The 6,896-nt window shown below is 39.6% G+C and overlaps 1 protein-coding gene across 1 annotated transcript in view; it reads left to right on the top strand.

Moving 5' to 3' along the window:
- Nucleotides 1–1,208: 1,208 nt before the first annotated feature.
- Nucleotides 1,209–6,896, top strand: part of LOC140225771 (uncharacterized) — a 111,633-nt gene continuing 105,945 nt past the window's right edge. The window contains exon 1 of the mRNA XM_072305679.1: nucleotides 1,209–1,642. The gene's annotated coding sequence lies outside the window, so the exon portion shown is untranslated. The remainder of the gene's footprint in view (nucleotides 1,643–6,896) is intronic.

Here is a 6,896-nt window from a genome sequence, read left to right as displayed (position 1 = left end):
TTTTCCTTGCCACAGCAGAATGCCCCTAACAATACTCCTCCCTTCCCCGCTTGCCAGGCGGGTAGTCTTAAGCGTAAGTTAAGCTGATAAGCAGTCTTAAGCTGAGTTATTCATTCAAAACTGAGCGCAAAATATCTCATTCATGAAGAAAAATATTAGACCCATTCTGCCATGCTCAGGAAAAAACGCCGTATGAGCCTCAAGGCGTTGCCAAATTTCCTTTGATAAATCACGAATTTATGGGAATATATAAGAACATTTTTCTTTCAAGTTTTCGGGGAATTTCGTTCGTAATGGACCAAGAGACAAGGCACGAATTTCAGCATTCTGATACACGTTTCGTAATCAAAATTTTACGTAGAACACGATGTGCACATTGAAAATTACCTAAATTAACTCCGTACAAAGATATTTAATGATTCTTGATGCGTGAATTCAAACCACCCGCTCATGAAAACTCAATGCTCTACGTGACTCACATCGCGCTAAACGTTATCATGACAGTCTCTGCGATATAAAAATCTGGCAACCTCAATCTTGACGCTTTGGCTCAGCTATAGCAAGTTGTTAAAGTTTGAACAACACATGGTGGGAAATGAACATTGCTCGATTGAGAAGCTTGCTGAAACCGTTGTAGTGCACGATTTGACTCACGTAGAGCTTTGAGTTTCTTGTGAGGGGGCAGTTCAAATTCCTCGTAACCAATGTGAGGTAAAAACGTTAATATCTTTGTAAGGAATTGATTTCGGTAATTTTTGTTGCACGAATCGTGTTCTACGTGAAATTCTGGTCAAGGAACATGTATCAGAATGCTTAAATTCGTACCTTGTCTAGTGGTTCATTTGATCCAAATAGTGTAAAAATTTCAAGGACAAATATTGATAACTTCTCTGAAGAATAAACATTTTATAGGAGGAAATTTGGCAACTCTCAAATGTTCATACGGCGTTATTCCTTAGCACAGCATCATTCACCCACTTCTATGTACGTTTCTCTTGTCGAGAATCAATCGAAATACGTCTACTGCCCGCAGCGCGAAGTCCTGCACGCACACACGGGTACGTATCGGCGTCTAGATGAAGTAAGCGTTTCGACGACGAAGGCACGTCACGGCGGCCAATGGCGAGCGGCCGGGGCGTCGGCGCCGACCAATGGGAGGCCTCCGTTGTGACATCAGTCCTATTTTTAACCCGGCTCTACGAGCGCGCTGCTCCCGCCGCGAAGCGCACCTCATCAGACCAGTCGTATCCGCGACGTCGACGGCTGGTGCTCTGCGCGGTCCGCCAACCGAGTTGTTTACCTTCCCCGCGTGTTTTTCACACCGTGTTTTCACATTTTCCCGAGGAAAATTACGTTACAATTTTGTTACAAACCAATTTTTAATGTAGTGACTTAAGTTACCCGTGCTACGCTTCGTGTTTTCTATTTGATCTGTTGTTGTTATACCCCGGTTCCGGAAAGGCCGGCTTGTTGCGTTGTTTATGTGGTACGCTCGAATACAAGTGCTGTAATCTTCGGGATTTTTATGGATTTTTTGAGACTATAATTTTGTCGTCGTTCAGCTGTTTTGTTTTAGTGTGGCTTTTGAGTTCGTAAAGGATTACGCAAGCTACCGTGGGATTTATGAGCACTACAGACGAAGGTAAGCAGGCATGGAAAAATTCTGATTTTCTCTTTTTATATGCTCCTCTGAGAGAAGGGGCTGAAGGCGAGACCCGTGGTTTTTCTTCAATTTTGCGAAAAAATATTGGCGAAGCTCCGACGAATCGATACTTGTGTACTGACTACCTTTCCAATGGCTGAAGATTTCCCAACATTCCAGAAATTTTACCATCCAACAAATGCGCACAGCTGACTCTCATTTTCAGATCCTACTTTCAGCCGGCTTGGCTCCACTGAAAAATTCATCGAAGACTTACGCTGATGTGGGAGGGGAAAGGTATATACTATATACTATATACCCCTATACTATGCCCCTATATATTATATAGGGACATTGCCCGTGCCCGTATGTACTATAAACTATAACTCTCTTACTACGTAATTTTTTCGAAAATCTATGAGGGACCAGGACCCCCATTGTTCTCCCTTCCTTTAAGGCTGGATGGACTTGCTGATGCTTCGTGAGCACTCTTGCAAAGGCGGAATTAGGAACTTTTTGGGAGTGGGCCAGGGGGTACCTCATTAGGGGAATCTGGTGAGGGCCACTGAAAGACATTCCACCATAGGTGGAGGTCTGTGGGACTCCATAGGGAGGTTTGTGGGATTTCTCTGGCTCCGAAGAAAACGTTTTGCTGTTCTCACCGAAAACTTGATGTAAGTACAATTTCAAAGATGGAAGACACGTTACACACTTACATACTTAGCAAAATCCCTCATATTTCTCGGGAGGGGCCACGTATATTTTTGGGGGAAGGGTTCACCCATTTCCATTTTTGAATTGCGATTACATATCAAAGTGAGGAGGGATAGTCATCCACGAACAGAATCAAACGAGCAATATAGGTATAGGTACACTGGAAAAAAAACACATTTGATCTAGAGTCCAGACTCAGAAAAACATCGACAAGGAAAAATACTCTTGATTCAATCGGATTTTTGCTGAAATCAAGAACCAAGCCTTTTAATTTGAGCGGACTTCCTTTTGATTTAAGCTTAAATCTGATCGAATCAAGAGTATTTTTTCGTGTCAATGTTTTCAAGAGTCTGGACTAGATCCAATGTGTTTTTTTTCCCCAGTGTACACAAGGATGAAAAATCATTTTGCAAATAGGAGGTTGGATGAAAAGGTACAGAAACGGCTGTTAAAATTCCGAGAAGCTTTTTATTCCTGTTCTAATAGGGAACAAGCGTCGCTACATAAGAGAAAGAGGTTCGTGGAAGGCTTTTTTGACGCCTATCCTCCTAGAGGAGCACCTCATAATCCTTTAAAAAGCTATTCTAAGGCCAAAGAAGTGAACACATTTCCAAGTTTCTGCATAGTACGAAGCAAATTCCTTTAAATTTTCAAAGGGATTTGCATAAACATTCCTCGTAAAAAATTAAACTGCCCGGTTAAATGTGGCATTAGCTGATGTTGCCTAGTTCCTTTCTGCTCAACGCGGTCCAAATGTAATTTTGTTCCCTACACTTTCCAGTCAAAAGAAGGTGATAAGTATCCCCTATTGTTCCTTACGCGTAAGTATTGAGAATGAAAAAAAAAACCCTTTGAAAGAAAAGAACTCTTTTGCAAAGTTTTGGAGGAAGTTGGGAAGTACAGAAAGACACACATGTAACTACGCCTACACCATTCACTTCCTAATTTTAGTGATTCATTTCAAAGTCCCAAAGTCATCTAAAATTTTTACCACAGAACTTTCCACGCATAGTGTCATCTTTCTTGTCAGGATACACACTGCTTGACTTAAAAGTAGGTGCTTTGCATTATCCGCTCAGTGAAAAGCTCCAAATTGGAGAAAGACATGAGAATACGAGTCGTCATTTTAAAAGCCTGTCAACTTCGTGCTCGTGAGGACCTAACTGCCGAAGAGGCATTTTTCAACGGATAAATTGCGATATTTTGAAATTAAGTTGCGATTTTTGAAAAGATTTTTCGGCGATATGATCGCCAGGATCATCAACGTTTGAGCGATTATCCTCGATGGTGTCGCAACTTCATGTTTACAAAGTCGCCTTTGGTAAAATCGGAATCTTATCTCAATTATTTATTAGGACTTTTGTTCGATAATATTGCGATGAATCGCCGTAGATAAAATCGCAATTATATTGCAAATTTATGCGATGAAATCGGAATTTATAACGATATCCAATAACATTGAGATAAATCGACATTGATAAAATCGCGATACATCCTCCGATTAAATCGCAATTTACCGCGATTGCTGCTACTTGGGTGTATAGAAACATTCCAAGAGTTCAGATATTATTGTGGACTTAATGGTGCAATTTACAAAACTTTACGTGAGATGACAGGAAATGAAAGCAGCAAAACTCGCCTGGAGAGCCGGGTTGATACTTCGAGTTTCAAACGACCCATTAAATCATATGACAAATATTATTTAAGGAGAGTAAAAAAGAAATATAACAAAGTGAACTGCCTCATCTCCTGTGTCGCTATGACCAGTTATAGCTTTCACTCACTTACAGTCAGGTTCGCATGAACGAAAGAGAACACAAAAGCATTTCAATTTCGGCAATAGGGCTAAACGAGCAATGCCGTAAAATATGGGAGAAAGGAAATAAATATAAAAAATTCGAGAAAAAACCTATCAGGATCAGGTCACAGTTTGTTTCTCATCGATTGGGTCCCTTGACTTCAAAACATGCCCAGACCTGTTGCTCCACTATTACGGCAGATGTTGCAAAAATTCGAGGACGAGAGAACATAAAAAATATGAAATGCATTAACGATATGTCGAGCCACTTTAAAATCATTTGCTAAAAATTAGATAGGAAAATCAATAAATTGCTCTTTCACGTATCAATGTTCCCTCAGCTGCTTTCACGCCAGATGCCCATCCAGTTTTTATGACTGTAGGTCATCTTAACACTTAAATTTTCATGGAGAAAAAAAATGAAATAAAGTAAACTTGTCTCGCAAATTCATATTTCTCCTTGAAATTGAAATAACATGGTATATGCAGTGCAGACATAACAGTGAACAGTCTAGAATAGGTAACCACGGAAAAGAAGTCGTCTGTTTATGGAGTGAAACTACAGGAATGCTCATTTCGTTTACAAAGTTTCAAATTCTTCCCTCTCGTTTTATTTTTTCAAAGCAGAACAAACCAACCCTTTTGCTTGCAATTTTCACAGAATATTCTTTACAAAGAAAAGTAGAGTCAGGGAAGTTTACAAGGAATGACGTTCAGTATTTTCATTTAAGAAACAAAGTAAAACAGGATGTTTTACGTCTCAAACCAAGATTTGCGTTCCCTATGCTGCAATGGTAAACTTTGTATCACCAAAGTTGTTTGACCTCACGTTAAAAATTATAAAAAAAGTTCTCACTTGCCCGTTAATAGATGTCGCGCTGAAGAAGCCTATCAGAAGAGAGCGAAACGTGTCCTCATTAATAAAATCAAGTAAATAGATAGATAGATGGATATAAAGATAACAGTTTTTATTTTATAACAAGGCAAGTTTTACAATAAGGTCCAACAACATCGAGGATTGGAAAACGTAAGCATTTGGCGCAAATACCGTTAGGGGAATTCCTATGCGGAGGAAATAGAAATCAATTAATGTGCAAATGAGTAATAATTTTTTAAAATTTCTAAAAATAATTGACATATTCTCGTGCGGCCTCCGAGGAGATTTTCGTTTTTATTCGTTAGAAATTATAACAAAAACTTCTCTCATTACAAGGTTTCATTCAACCACAAGTCAATGGAATCCATCGGGTTTCCTAAACAGGGAATTTGCAGGTGTCTGAAATTTGATGAACTTCATGTTAAAGTGGAAACTACTGAGTAAACTGAACACAAGAATACCCTTGGTTCATGAATTGAACAAGTGGAGAAGATATGACAAAATGATACAATCTGCTAAAATAGTGTGTTTAAATGGGAAACGCCACACATGACGTCACTAGGCGGTTCATTTTCTCACTTTTAAATCCATTTTATACTATTTCCTATATCAGAAAAAAAAATTTAAAAAATACTGTGGAATCAGCTCTTTAAGTATGTACTTTCAGATGAAGCAATACAAAACTTGCATACAAATTCTCCATTAAAGGTAGTCTTTTGGGAGGCTTCTCACACTTCAGGGAAAGAGTCATGGTCGTTGGTCATGGGGAGGTCCAGGTCCCCTCCTCACTTTTTGGAGCGACGCGGTGCGACCCCGTGAAATATGCAATAAAACAAGGCGGACCAGACTTTATTCCCTTTTCTCCCGGGGAATATTTTTTTTTATGCTCGTGTCGTTTAAGCCTTGCTCTAATTACTTCAAATGGTTACCATCATTTAAATTAGACGAGGGACAGAGCCGGGGGAGGACGGCCGGCGCGGCGCGGCGCGGCGGCACGGGAGACGATGGTTTCACCTCATTTTTTATTAACGGCCACTAAACGATCTTCCTCCTAAGTTGTCAAACTCTTCGAATTATTTCGTGGAATCCTAAAATCATGGCTTGTTTTCGAGTTTAAACGACCAATTTTCAGAGAGAATTATTTTCTTATACTACATTTTAAATACACGCACATTCTTTTTCAAACGAATCAATCTCCAAATTTAATGTATTATTTCCTTGTCCTAACTTTTAATTTTGCACTACCTTTTTGTGACGCTTATCTTTTAAATTTTTGAATTCTGCACCATATTTTGATCTCTCCTCTAAGGTGTTAATGACTCAATTGTTAAAAGCACCAAATTAACGTATCTACCAACCAACCATATATTAACGCGTAACGCCTCACAATGGATCGAGTCAATTAGAGAGGTCGGGCATGAAATTTTTGACTAAAACTGCAAATTTTGATGTTTATTTCGTCACATTATAAATTTCAAGGGGTGTTCTCAGCAGAAAATTTCACGAGGAAACGAATGGAACCACTTTTTTACCCTTAAAATTTTTTATAAACGGAGTTATAAGCGTTTAAAGCTTCCAAATTATGTTCGACCTCCCCTATTGACTCGATCCACTGTGCGCCTGGGGCGCCAAGCGCTTCGGGGTTGGGCCACAAAGCGGTGGGGAGGTGTAGCTCCCTCGTTGTGCGAATAGTTATCATGTAATTATTGGTAATTGAGCAAGATTTTATTTACGAAAAGGCCCTAGCCTTATCTGTGAGAATTTTTTCACGTTCTCAGGGGGCTTCCAATGCTGCTTAGATCGTGCAACGCAGTCCTCTAATAGTAAGTAACTTATCCGATAGTTCTACCATGCATTTTTCCCTG

This window comes from Bemisia tabaci, unplaced genomic scaffold (assembly GCF_918797505.1).
Source record: "Bemisia tabaci unplaced genomic scaffold, PGI_BMITA_v3".
Taxonomy (NCBI): domain Eukaryota; kingdom Metazoa; phylum Arthropoda; class Insecta; order Hemiptera; family Aleyrodidae; genus Bemisia; species Bemisia tabaci.
Note: the sequence above shows the minus strand (reverse complement) of the source record. Positions and strands in the feature narration are given on the sequence as shown.